General features: G+C 40.3%; 1 protein-coding gene across 2 annotated transcripts in view; it reads right to left on the bottom strand.

Annotated features, from left to right (window-relative positions):
• adkb (adenosine kinase b) overlaps positions 1 to 13077 on the bottom strand; it is a 173325-nt gene that overhangs the window by 54426 nt on the left and 105822 nt on the right. The window lies entirely within an intron of this gene.

The following is a 13077-nucleotide window of genomic DNA, read 5'->3' as shown; positions in this document are numbered from 1 at the left end:
AAGTTGCCATGATAAAAGTTTAACACGCAAAGCGGAGTAGGACAAAAAACTTTGGCTTGCTGTTTACATGGCAACGATGGTTGCAGTATTTTAGAAAAATTCCAGTCTGGAGTTCCCGTTTTAGGTCAGCTAAAATGCCATTTCGGGGTAGAAGAGGCCAAAACACAATAATACCTTTGCGTTTCGTCCCAAAACCCTTGTTGTGTGAACGGCCTCTTTGTCTGCAATGTCCACCTTGTATATACCCAAACTTGTTGACACAGAAACTGGCATGTGTTGTGTCGGCGTTAACGTTTCGACTAATTATGGTCGTGAACAATCCCAGATAATAGGAGGCTGCTTGTGTCATGATGCAGTTTGGGGCATTTTGATCATTTTTGGAAATGTATGAAGTCTGTTTTTGGTTAATTCAACTGTATGGTGGCTAGTAATGGACACTGTTGGGCATGGGGTTTTGGACGCTGGGTCCCTTCCTATTCATTCTTGGTTCCAATGGATCTGATGATGGACTTTTACATATGTGTTATGATACACGGACATTTATGCACCCAAGCTCTGTGACTTTTATTTTTTGTAACTTTTTGCTTGTCCTCCTTTTTTTCTGTTTTTGTCAAATTGTTAAATTTCAATAAAAAGTTGATCACAAAAAAAAAAAAAAAACCTGTATGGAGGCTAATGTACAGGGAGGCTAGCTCTGCTAACATTAGCTACAATCTGCCAACTCATTGATATTATTCACTAATTTACTCTGTGATACTGTGTCTAGTTGTGTTAAATAAATTGTGCTTCATTAGTCAGCTTGTTGGAATTTTAATTTAAATAGCTTAAATAGCTTTTAGCTTAAATTGCTAATCCACTTATTGGAAATCATGCGTATCCCTCTTAACAATTCTAAATAAGAAACTCAATATTCTTTTTTTAAATTATAGTCTTCAAAAGACAAAAAAAAAATGTCTTTCTGCCTTTTTTTCACCCATAGAGAACCAACTCAGCAAAAATTAAAGCTCCCACTCTGTCTACAGGGGGCACCAATACCAACATAAACTAAAACCTCCCTATTAGATTCCCACTCACACATACACAAAAACTGATCAGCAAACAGGTAACAGATGCACCATTTTGTCCACAGGGGGCGCCAAAACTAAACTAACTGAAGTTTCTCACGGGAGCTTTAATCAAATATGAAAAAACCTTACTAAGGGAGCCTGATCAAGGTTACCCTTTAAGAATATGACTGCCTCAAATAAGGTTGCACCTAATTAATACACAGCTGATCCAAATTTTGAGGCCAGTTGAATAATTGCACACATTTACATGTTGCACGGTTAAATCTTTAGAGCTTCAAGTTGTGAAAATAAGCAAATTAAAAATTAATGAGCAAATTTTTGATAACAACAAAATGTAAATTTGTGCAGTTTTTTTATCTAGTCTTTAATTTTTGATCAGGTGTGTATAGGACGTGCTGTGAGGAAGAATCTTCTGCTGTTTTTCTCCAGCAGTTTGTTTTTTGATGCCACCAAAGTGTATCTATGATGTTAAGTCTGCACATACACAAAACCCCTCAGGGACAGCCTCTAACAAATCCAAACATGACTCTCAACACTACCACAACAAAACATCCACTGCTGAATCAGTTTTCTTAATAACAGATTCATAAAATCTTCTTCATATGAAGGACGAAACCTTCCCTCAGCATCTCTGAGTCTGAAGTCAAAGTAATGATGCAGGAATCCCTTTCATAAAAATCTCTGCTCATTTTTCCACCAAGAACCAAATGTTGGGACTGGTCCAGCGGCCTGTCGGTGGGGGAAAAGCTTCAGTCTGAGCCATGTGAAATTCCAGTTCCCATCAGTGGTCCCTGCTGTCTACGAAACAGGAGAAGTTAAGTCTTTAGTGCTGCGGTGCGGATCACGTATCAAGAATAGCAGATCCAGTTTCCCAGGTGTCAGGGAGTTCTGTGAAGTGGGGTGACTATCGCCTTTCCAGGTCAAGATGATCAAAGCGCTGGGTACACTTGGTACAATTTCCAGCCAGCCAAAACATTCAATAAAGCATTCAGAGATGCTTTTTCCTGGCAGACAATGATGCGGAGCGATGTTTTGGCCGTGTCAAGTGGTAATTTGAGGGAAGAGTTGGAAAGGCAGGGTATCCATTTTCAATGTTTACCCTAAAAAGAGGAACGACTTCCACTTTACTCACACAAAGAAAATGTCTAAATGCTACTCTGAGATGAAATTAGTGGTAATCTAACCATAGAGGTCCCTGAGCTACACAGCAGCAGCAGCACGCTATCACACTTTCCCTGCATTGTATCAGTGTTTTCCCCGAGGCTGCTCACATCTGAAAGCGCAGGCTGTGATGGATGGCACGGTGTCAGCGGGCTTAAAATAAAAGTGGACATCTGAAGGATAAAAATGATCTATTTTGAGAAGGGCATTTTCATTTGCACCAGCAGCAGAGGTGGTCATGGAAAAGGAAGGTGGTGTGTGTGTGTGTGTTTTTTAAAGCAGGTCTATTTTAAATCAGCAGGGATAAGGGGGAGTGATCCAAGCACTGTGTCATGATGGTTTTTGTTTGACACTTTCTATTACTCAGGAATGATGGAGGGAATTTAACACATCACCACTTCAGTGAAGAGAGTAATTATGGCCACTGCAATCAAATCCCCAGATCTTAATCAAGTTTATTTATACAGCCAGAAATCACAGGTTTCTCTCAGGAGGGTTTTACAGTCCTAAAACCTCCTTAAAGTAGATCTTATCAGCATCTGAGATAAAAAAAAACTCAAATGACTGTCTGCTATGAAAACAGGCTGGTTAAAAAGAGCCCTCTTCAGCGCCCCTGTAAGCAGCTTTTAGCATCCATCCCCTCATTTTTTAGCTTAACAGCAAAAACTTGACTGTTTTGGTTCAGCTCCCTATTAGACTTCATTCCAGACGGAGGACGCAGCTGTTTCCAGTAAGAAAGCTCTGATAATCCCACTGTTCTTTACCTGCTCAGCAAACCCAGCAACAGACGGACTCGGGTAGGGACTACCTGGAGAACATAGTGAAGCGTTTAGCAGCTAAAGAGCCAGATATTTCCCTCAGGACTTTTTGAGTATTGAGGAGATGGAACAAAAACTAGCAGGGAAGTGAAATTGGTCAGATAGTTAAGTTGCACCGAATCTGTTGGGGAAATTAAAAGGTGATTTTTCTCGCTTGAGCAATTCATAATGAGATAATAAAATAGCCAAATTTTCCCAAACTGATAGCTTTATTTAATAAGAAGATGTGGTCCAGGGTTTGAAACCTTCGTTTTATTTAACAGCCAGCAGGATGACACCAGTAGTTGTAAAAAGAAGCCTGGTGTTATAGATTGCTATAAAATGATGCCACTGCTAGTATGGTTGAATATGTCAGTAAACCTTTCTGAAGATTCTTAGGTTAGCTTTCACATATCTTCAAAGCACAGTGTTAGTTTTGTAAATTGTAGTCCCCACTGATGTAGAAGTTAGTAAACTTAGTAAACTTAGGCTTGATATTTGACATAGCAATGTGAATCATCCTCCTCCTTTTGACTCCACAAACGCAGGACGGCAACAGCTGGTATGGCAAAATCAAGGCCTCAAAACAGAAGTCAACAGAAGGAATTCCTACTCAGTCCTTTCAGAGCTGCTTCTGAAAGTCAAAGAATCTCATTAGGGTACGAGGGTGAAGCACTGACTTTAGCAGCCAAAAATGTGCCAGCAACAAAACCTCTGCTTTTATGGTGAATCTTTAAAGAACTACCATTTCAGCCTGACAAAAAGAGATCTTCATGGAGACAGGTACCACAGCTGTATGGCTCAGGAGATGGCGCATTTAGCAGCAGGTGCTTCTGTAGCAGAAGAAGCTCATTTTTTGACTGTTGTTGTTTTGTTTTCCTCAATGTGAAGCATGGGTTTGGACCAAGCAGCAACCTCTGGTCTCAGAATATGAGACAATACTGAAGTCCTAAAACCTGCTGTTTCTCCAGTGTCCACTTGAGGCTGGCTCTGGAAGTACCTGAAGTCACATACACACCAAGCCAAAACAAGCTGTTTTCACAGCAGAAATAAAAATATTTACGGTCCGGTTAAAAAAACTCCTCCCACCTGAATCGCTCATTTTACTATCAGCACACACTGCACAGGGGGATTTTTTCTGACATTTTCCAAATAAATCAAAGCCTGCGCCATTTGCAAAATGGCCACGCCAGCTGATATGCTTCAAAACTCTATTTCAGAAACAGACGGGTGACGTCACAGAGACTACAACTATTTTTTATGCAGTCTATGGTTTGGACCATGTTTACCAGGGTAACTTGTTTTTGTTTAGCTGCTCTCGGCTGTTGTGAAAAGAACAAAATGATAAGGCTGTCAAATTAAAGCATTAATCAGATTAATCCTATCATTATGATTAATCTGATTAAAATTTTAACTCAATTAATGGGGCAGTTTGTCCACGTAGACTTTAGTACAAAAAAAAAAAAAAAAAAAAAACATTAAAAAAGACTAGTTGGCCGACATAATGTATTATGCACACTGCAGAAAGGAGTTTTCTGCTTTGGTACTTCAGTAAGTCTACCTCAGACAAACTGACACAATTACATATAGGACATGGTTTTAAAAAGGTTTTGCAAGCTGCCTCTCAAGATATACTGTACAGGGCTCCACCAACATTTGAACATGAAGAGTTAGAGGTGTTTCATTAACACGTTAAGTGCAAAAACATTTCCTTTTTTCTTGAGTCTGTTTGCTCATGAAAAATGAAACATGATTAATATCCACAGAAACTCTGTGATTCATCTGATTTAATATTTTGATCGTCTGACTGCACAAATAAAAAAAATCAAGTCAACTGTACAATTTCAATAGCTTGTATCTACAGACTTTATCAAGCCTAAGGGAAATGTGTAATTTAATATAATTGATCACAGAATAGACATGTGATAACCTTGATTTATTACAGAATAAAAAAGGAAATTTTACTTTGTTGACCTGTTTTTTTTTTTAAATCTACACTGGAAAACAAGCAAGGAAGACACGTCAGCTGTGTATCTGGTTATGAATTACCTCATTGGCTTTCAGGATGATTTCCTCAGGTGAAATCAAGTCACTGTACTGTTTTAACTGATTAAAACTTAAAGCAGTCTGACCTGAGCATCACATGGTTAAACATGCGAGGAAACAAAATGGGTTGAGTGTAGCTAAAGTTAGCAGAGCTAGCTCCCTTAGCTTCTGGTTCTCCGTCTGCCTGTGCTGGTGACACACTGCTGCAGTCGAGTGTTTACATGACAGTTTAGCCAGTTTGCTGTTGTTTTGGCCAGGATGCTCTTAGAAAAGAGGTTTTTAATCTCACCGAGTCTCTTTCTGGTTAAATAAATAAATAAGACACATTGCAGTTTATGAAGACAAAGCTAGCCAAACCACAAAACCACCATCATACCAAAAAATATGTCAATGGAACAAGAGAAATGTTGTGGAAAATTAGCTTAAAACTAGAATAACGTCTTAATACAAGTAATTTTTGTCTTGTTTCATTGGCAGATTTCTTTTTTTACTTGTTAGAAGCAACTCAGACCTCATTTAGTCTTTCAATAACTTGAAATAAGACAAATATACTAGACTTGTCGGGTGATTGTGGCTCATATAAAATCTAAAAAGACATTTTCTACTGAAAATAAGACAAAATCACTTGATAAGATTTCAGTTTTTTCAGTAAATAAGTAACACAAGGCCAAATGAATGAGAAATCAAATAAACAACCGCCAATTCATAATAACTAAACCTTACTGTTTACAATTATCTTCAAAAGGAAATGGCAAAGTGACTGCTTGTGACCTTGGTTGCATATGACATGACAGTTCACTGTAAGGTATCTCTTTTACCGTATTCTAATGGAGGCATGTTGATGAAAAGTAACAATGGTATAATAGCATAGAAGCTAAAGCTACAAAGAAGCTCTTCAGCTTTAAAAAGAAAAGGAGTAACTGAAAATAAAGCATGTACATCATTCTGTAAAGTGTCTTTGTTTCAAGTTTCTCCACTGAGCAGTTTGTTCCTCTGATGAAGCCCTTGTTGTCTGGAGAGCTCAGCGAGCTAACCAGCAGTATTTTAAAGCTTTTCAAAAGCTGCCCGGGCCATGCCATCCCTGTCATTACCATAGACAGCCCCCCATCATGCTCTCTGCTGCACAGGGTTCATTACACAGAATTAGATGTCACACAGATCAGAGCAGCGCGTGAGGCCACACACTGCTCTCCTCCTCAGTTATCTCTGTAAAGCACCATCGCGAGGTGGATCGATAGCCGAGGTTTGGAGCTTCATTAGCTCAGTGTGACTCCATCGCCATCAAGACACCTCTGGCACACTACGCCAGTGTTGCGAGATGTATTTTACTCCCCGATTCCTGGAGGTTCCTGCTGTTTTACACACACACAAACACACAGGGACAAACAAGACCTCCACACATGACGAGGGCTGGGGGGGGTGGTATGTATGGCTCAGGAGGAGGAGGAGGGGAGGCAGTCTGTGGCTCGATAAACAGGAGGAAGAAAGAGCACAAACAAACCGAGGTAAGTGATTAATGGTGTCACAAAGTGCCTTGAGTGGCGGAAAAAAATTACAAGGATGAAAAGAGCTCATTTGAAGGCTTTTCATTTCAAAGGAAAATGAGCAGAGAAAGAGCTCGAAAGCAGCTGGGATTTTCACAATGCTAATGATGTTTTGTTTGCATTGAAAGGGCCAGTTGGTTTCATTTAGAAACGAGTTCAATTAAAAGCAAAAAAAAAAAAAAAAAGGAGATAAATGTGTAACAGCCTCGTGACATGATTCAGCATTCCCAGCACTTTTAAGATGTTTGATCTGACTGCGAGGCAATTCAAGCGCGCTGATAGCATCTGCTTCTTCTTCTTCTTCTTCTCTTTCCATTAAGAATCATGTTCTGCTGAAGCTTATCAGACATCTAGGAATTCATCCACTTCTTCTGACGGAGCTGGAGGGAGGCCAACTCTACTGGAAACAGAGGGATGGGGCTTTTAAAGGCCGCTCAGAGATGAGGGAAGAGGGGGTTATCATGTCAGCCGGGATCTCTGGGGTACCATAAATGTGCCACAAACGCTGGATTTAACAACTGGGCAAAGACATCACTTACAAACTCCTGCAGTATTTATTCCTCAAACGTTTCTCTGGTTTAAATATCACCAGATTTTCAGCTACAGGATTTGTTTCCTCGATGCCGTGAAGGTCTTCCTCCTGAAATATGGATGGCTTCGGTTTGTTGAGGCGATAACCAGCTATACCTGGTCAAGGCCTGCTTAATGAGCGGGGATAAAACACGGCATTAGAGCCAACCACAGCACACTTGAGGGGAGCGTGTGTCACAGTACCAGCCTGCAATTTGTACAACCATCAGGGACTGTAATTACATTAACCTCAGACGCCTCCACTCTGTAAAGTAACGACAGAAAAAATAGCTTTTTAACCCCGACTTGGAGGTTAAGGGTTTGTTGGCATCGCAACGTTGGAAGAATCGGTCTGATTCGAGCTGTATCTCACTAAAAGTAATTTGAGATCAGCTTCAGGGTCTTTTTTAAATGGCTGCCTTTTGCTCTCCTGTTAAGCTCCACGGTTACAAAAATGTGTTGGCTGGGGGAAGAGGCCAGCCTGAGCGGGGAGAGCAGGGGATGCCAAGGAATGTACTTAAGATCTAAAACAGACAAGATTTAGAGCCAAGAGCATTTAAATGCCAATACTAATCCACAAAATAATTCACCGCATAGCGCAATCTGACTCTCCCTTACAGATACCATATGTTACCTCCGTGTGGAGATGAAACGAAAAAAAGAAAAAACCCTGCCAGAGGAGAGGCTTTCTTCTCCTAAAACTGTGTTATCTCGGTAATGAAAAAGAAAACCATGCCTCTCTGTCTCTTTATTCTCCCAAGCTAGTCTATATTTCTGCTCTCCCCCGGTTCCTACTGTTGTTCTTGCCTCCATCAGTGGGAGATTAGCCCAGAACAAACTGTTTGGTTTGCAGGGAGTTAAAATTTGCTAATGCATACACTCTCAAGTGTCCTTGTGTGCCACACTGCACTTAATTAGCATTTTAGTGCGAGCAGTTCTCTCTCCTTCAGTACCTCTGAAGGGGAAACATCACTCCGACGCACACAAAAACACACATATCCACTTTTGGAGTCAAGTTGAGCTCCTGTAGTTTCTAACACGATTAGAGAGCTGGATGAGGGGGGAGTTTATGTGTGTGTGTGTGTGCGTGTGTGTGCGTGTGTGTTGGGGGGTGGATGGAAAAACGGAATAAAAACCTGCAATGTGAAAACAGATGTCTGGGCTGCAGAGCTGTCTCTTCAGAGTTGGCTGGAAAGGACGTATTAATATATGGGTCAGATGTATAAAGCAGAGGTTCAGTGTCAGAGTGTCGACGCCGAGTAGGGGTTTCTGGTTTCAGTGACACAGAGGTTGTGTGCGGACAGAAACCAAATCTCCGCAGACGTTCCCCCTCACTGCTGGGAAGTGAACATTTCCAAATGTGCCACTCTGTGGATGTAAATGAATTACAGCACTTAACTCCAAACACCAAAATGAGGAGCTGAGGAGACAATCTTTCACTGTTCGCAGCCGCTCCGGTGAAAGCTAGCGCACCAGGTTGGAAAATTACAGGTAATTGGCGAAGCCATTGAATCCAGTTTGGTTTTGGTTGAAAGACTAAAATAACAAAGCACTGATTGCTGAAAAGACAAGGGCAGGGAGCTGGGAGGCCCTGTTGCTAAGAGTTAATTTGATACATATTTCTCCCCCTTGAAATGTCTGAGGTACTGGCAAGAGACGGCGAAAGAAAAAAAAAAAAAGAAAAAAGAGAGTGAGAGGGAGGGTGAGACCCCCGCTCTCCCTGCAAATACTATCCATCTGCCATATTACATTTAAGCAGCATGAGAAGCTAAGGGATCGCCCTTGCACAATATTGTGTGAAGGCTGTCAAACTCAATGCAGGAGCTCGGTGCCCACTGCTCAGAGCCGAGGACACGGGCCGCTTAAATTCAGGCTAATAATAGTTTCTGACTGTGCTCGGCACCAGAAAAGAAGGAGAACACGTGGCGAGAAGACAAAGGACTTTTAATTATTCATGCCTGTTCAAAAAAAAAATCATGATTTAAACTGTAGTATCATGACCTTTGGATGAAAAACACCAACAACTATCAGCAGCTTTTTTCCCAAATCGGGGAATTAGAATTTGAAATGAGGGTATAGAGTGAAAAGTTTGTGCAGATTTTAAGGGAGAGCAAACACAGATATACTTTTACAAAACATGCATGAATATAAATGTCTCCAAACCATTTTCTGAGGTTTTTACAGTAGTTTATAGAGTTCTTCTCTGCAGGAGGTTGTTTTTAATGTGTAGCTTAGCCAAGTATGTAAAGTTATGTTCTGTTCCCTCCTGTTTGGAAAGTCTTTCAGGCACTCTGGGACAGGTCCCGCCAATCAAAACCATTCAGCTAATGTGAGACAGGTTACATAATGGAGCATCATAGGAGCATTTTAATAACAACCAAGGTGGCCAGCCTTTAGCATTTAGCATTTAGCTTTAGCATTTAGGACTTGGTTTGTTGATGCTAGCTTGGGTCAAACTTTATGGTTTCACTCTCTTAACACAACTGCTACAAACATCAGTGAGTTTTTAACACAGATTCTGAGTTGGTTTGAGGTCTCAAGTCTTAAACATAGAGGAAAACCAAAGATAAATTTGAAAGCTTCTTTGCACTCCAAACAAAAAGAAAAAAACTCAGGAAATCAAAGAGTAAAAAAAAAAAAAAAAAAAAAGTCATTTCTTCCACAAGAAGCATGTGGCACTATTCGTCAGGCTACACCCCTGATCCTATCTGTTATGGTCAGATTGTACGAAAGCATTTTTTGATTTTAAACTATTGATTGATTAGGACTGGGCGATTAAGGCAAAAATCAAAATTACAATCAATTGAACCTTCTACCTTGATTTCAGTTAATTCACGATTCAACTTCGTTTATTCTGTAATTTTAAAACAAGTGACTGAAATGAATACGCACGGATGAACAATTAAGGCTTATTTATCGAGGCAATGGAACTGAAAACACGCTTAAGCTAAAATGGAAATATTTTGAGGACAAAAAGAAATCAAATTTAGAGAAAGAATAACAAGAGAGGAAGAACTGAAATAATCGACAGACACCGCAGTTTTACATTGGTTAGAAGCTCTAATTGTTGGTTTAGATTATTTTACCGTTAAGTGGCCAGCCCTATGATAGAAATAATCAGTTTGAAATACAATGAAACCTGACTCAACAATGGTTGAAGCACTAAAGGTACTGAATAACGTCCGAATCAGCTGCAATCCAACACACAAATGAACTGTAACCTTGTGTGTTGTTCTCTTTGCACAGACCTCAGCTGCTCAAGCAGTAACAAGCAGCTGCCCTTTGAGCACAGAAAAGTGTACCCAGATACATGATACGAGGAAATGGAAATGATTAAAGGTAGAGTCTGCAGGATTTTCCTAAAAAAATAAAATAAAATGTCAAAATTTTTAGGTATAGTTCTGCTCCATCGTCTCCTATGGGCCTCTATACATGTGTGTCAGTATCTGTGTCTGCCTCAACCCCCTTCCTTAAACTGGATGTTGATGTTTTGGTTGTCAATCAGAGAGCGTCCAGTGCAAAAGTAACTTTGCATGTTGATTAGTGAGTGGAAGAAGCTAATCAATAGTAGTGGACGGTAGTGGACGTAGCACAGAGGCAAAAAAAAAAAAAAACTGGGCTAGTGAGTGTGTTCACTTAGTCACAGTTGGAGGCTGTGGGTGTGTGCTGCTGCTGGCACTGAGCCAAGGAGGAGTAGCCCAGTTTGAATGTTGAGTTTATAAGTAATGAAAATTACTGCAGTCCTTTCCTTTAATTATATGTTAATTGTAACAGATTACAGGCTGATGTTTTGACTGGAAAATTTATTTTAATGTTGATTATTTCTACAAGAAGGCAGAAAAAAACTGTCTGCACATGGATTCTGCTCACCCATTCAAGCTTCTATTAGCATAACCACCTGCTCACTATACATCATCCCTTACCTGTCAAACTGTGCTGTTTCAGACAAGGAAACAATCCCTTTTTAAATATATATTGATTTGTCTATCAGCTACCAATGCAACAAATAGTGTCCATGTGCAGTGAGTGACTCATAATCTAGGTTTTGTTGCCTCAACAGCCCAAAGCATGAAGATATTTAGTTTGCAGGTATGTTAAATCATCAAAAGTAGAACATTTGGCACCGGAAAAGCTAAAAAACACCAAGCATTTTAGAAATTCACCTTGATAAATGATAAAATAGAAGTGTTGTCCTTGAAAAAAATGAGGTTTTCAGATCTAAATTCACATTTTTTTCTTTTGATGCTTCAAATGTGTTAACTTCCAAATCAAACCCCCCCACTGAGCTCAAACTGAGGTCTGAGTGTCTGTGGACCAGGGTGACATGACACGCCGCTAACACTCACGACCAGCATTGCAACAGCACCAAAATCAAGCAGAGAAAAATCAATTGCCTGCAGGCAAGAAGTGTGAACTTTCATACCTTAAGCCCAATTTCCTTGAAAGTGGAGGTCCTAAATCAAATCAAGCCCGGCCAATGCACCGTGGAATTATGCAAAAACTGACACGGCTATATAAAATGACAACTGGTTAGAAATCCTGTCAAGGCCAGGAAACTTTAGAGCTTGTTTATTCACTCCACATGTTTTTATCTTCCCGGTGCCGTGATGATGTCAACTTGGATTTTCTTTGTTTTCAGTCAGGCCGAGAGGGGAAATATATTTAGGAGAGAAGATGATGTAAACACGCAAGGAGAAGGAGTTTATTTGTCACGTCCAAGAAGAATAAAAAGCCAAACAAAGAGTTTGTAACTTCTATTGTTTGTAAGATAACTGCTCACCTTTGAGGAGAGCATCCACACACGTGAGCAGTAAATCACACCTCATGAAAATACCTAACGCTGAAAACATCAGAAAGTTTTAAATGTCTTAAGTAGAACATGAAAAGTAGTCGTGACTGTGAAAGTTTTGACTCTTCAAAAGGGGCTTAACAGACGTTCTCCTCCTTCACACCCTCTCCGATGCTTGCTCTGTACGTACTAAGAGAGTCTCCCACTTGAGAATAGCATCTTAGGATGAGATGAATTTAATCACTGCCAGGAAATATGAGTCTTTCTTAAGCATCAAACAAAACCTGAAAATCAAAAAAAATTCAGATGCTGCTTGTAGGCGTCCGGGTTGCCTGCCAAAAGCACAAGTAACAGGGTGAAGCAACGTGTTAGATGTTAAATTAAAATTTGTCAGAGGCATAAGCACGCCACTTGCCTTCGATAATTCTGACTATGAGACTGATTATCTGCAGTGTGGTTAATATCGCCTCTCTGTGGGGTTAAACTGGGACTAATTAGCATAAGGGCCATGAAGACATGTTGTTGTTGACCAGAGAAAGCGACTCATTAAACAAAGTGTTAACATGCCTCATTATTAAGACTGTGCCTTAAATAACACTGTGTTGTCTTCTTCTGCTGTTAAATGTCACATGAATACTTTCTGAGCCTGTCACAACCATTTCCTAGCTCATGTTCTTCCAGCTTGTCTTATATTGTTGCACTATAGGTTTACTACTTAAAGGGATTGTAAGCTGTTTTTAAAATGGGGTTGTGTGAAGCAGTACTTCTGTCACCCACAGGAGACGCAGCTCCACTCAGCCCCTGACAAACTGGCTGGATCAGTGCACCGCAGGAAAACATATGTGCAGCTAAAACAGGGCAGATTTCTAACAGGAAGAGTCAGGCTCTTTCTCGGTTTGAGTTTCTTAAAGTTTGCTCAGTTACATGGTGGAGTTAACCCAGGCAGCAGTGGGTCATAGCCTAGCTTCTGTTCTAGAGCTAAAGAAGACTAATTTTACGTTTTTTGCACCTGAATGATGAGCTTCGTCTCGTCCATGTTGTTGTCAATGGCCTTGAAAAACCTCTGACCTTTTTACTCCAAGGCCTGACGCCCTACATTATAA

The sequence above is a fragment of the Halichoeres trimaculatus genome, unplaced genomic scaffold, assembly GCF_033239565.1.
Source record: "Halichoeres trimaculatus isolate MK-OKI-2021-1 unplaced genomic scaffold, fHalTri1.1 fHalTri1_scaffold_23, whole genome shotgun sequence".
Taxonomy (NCBI): domain Eukaryota; kingdom Metazoa; phylum Chordata; class Actinopteri; order Labriformes; family Labridae; genus Halichoeres; species Halichoeres trimaculatus.
Note: the sequence above shows the minus strand (reverse complement) of the source record. Positions and strands in the feature narration are given on the sequence as shown.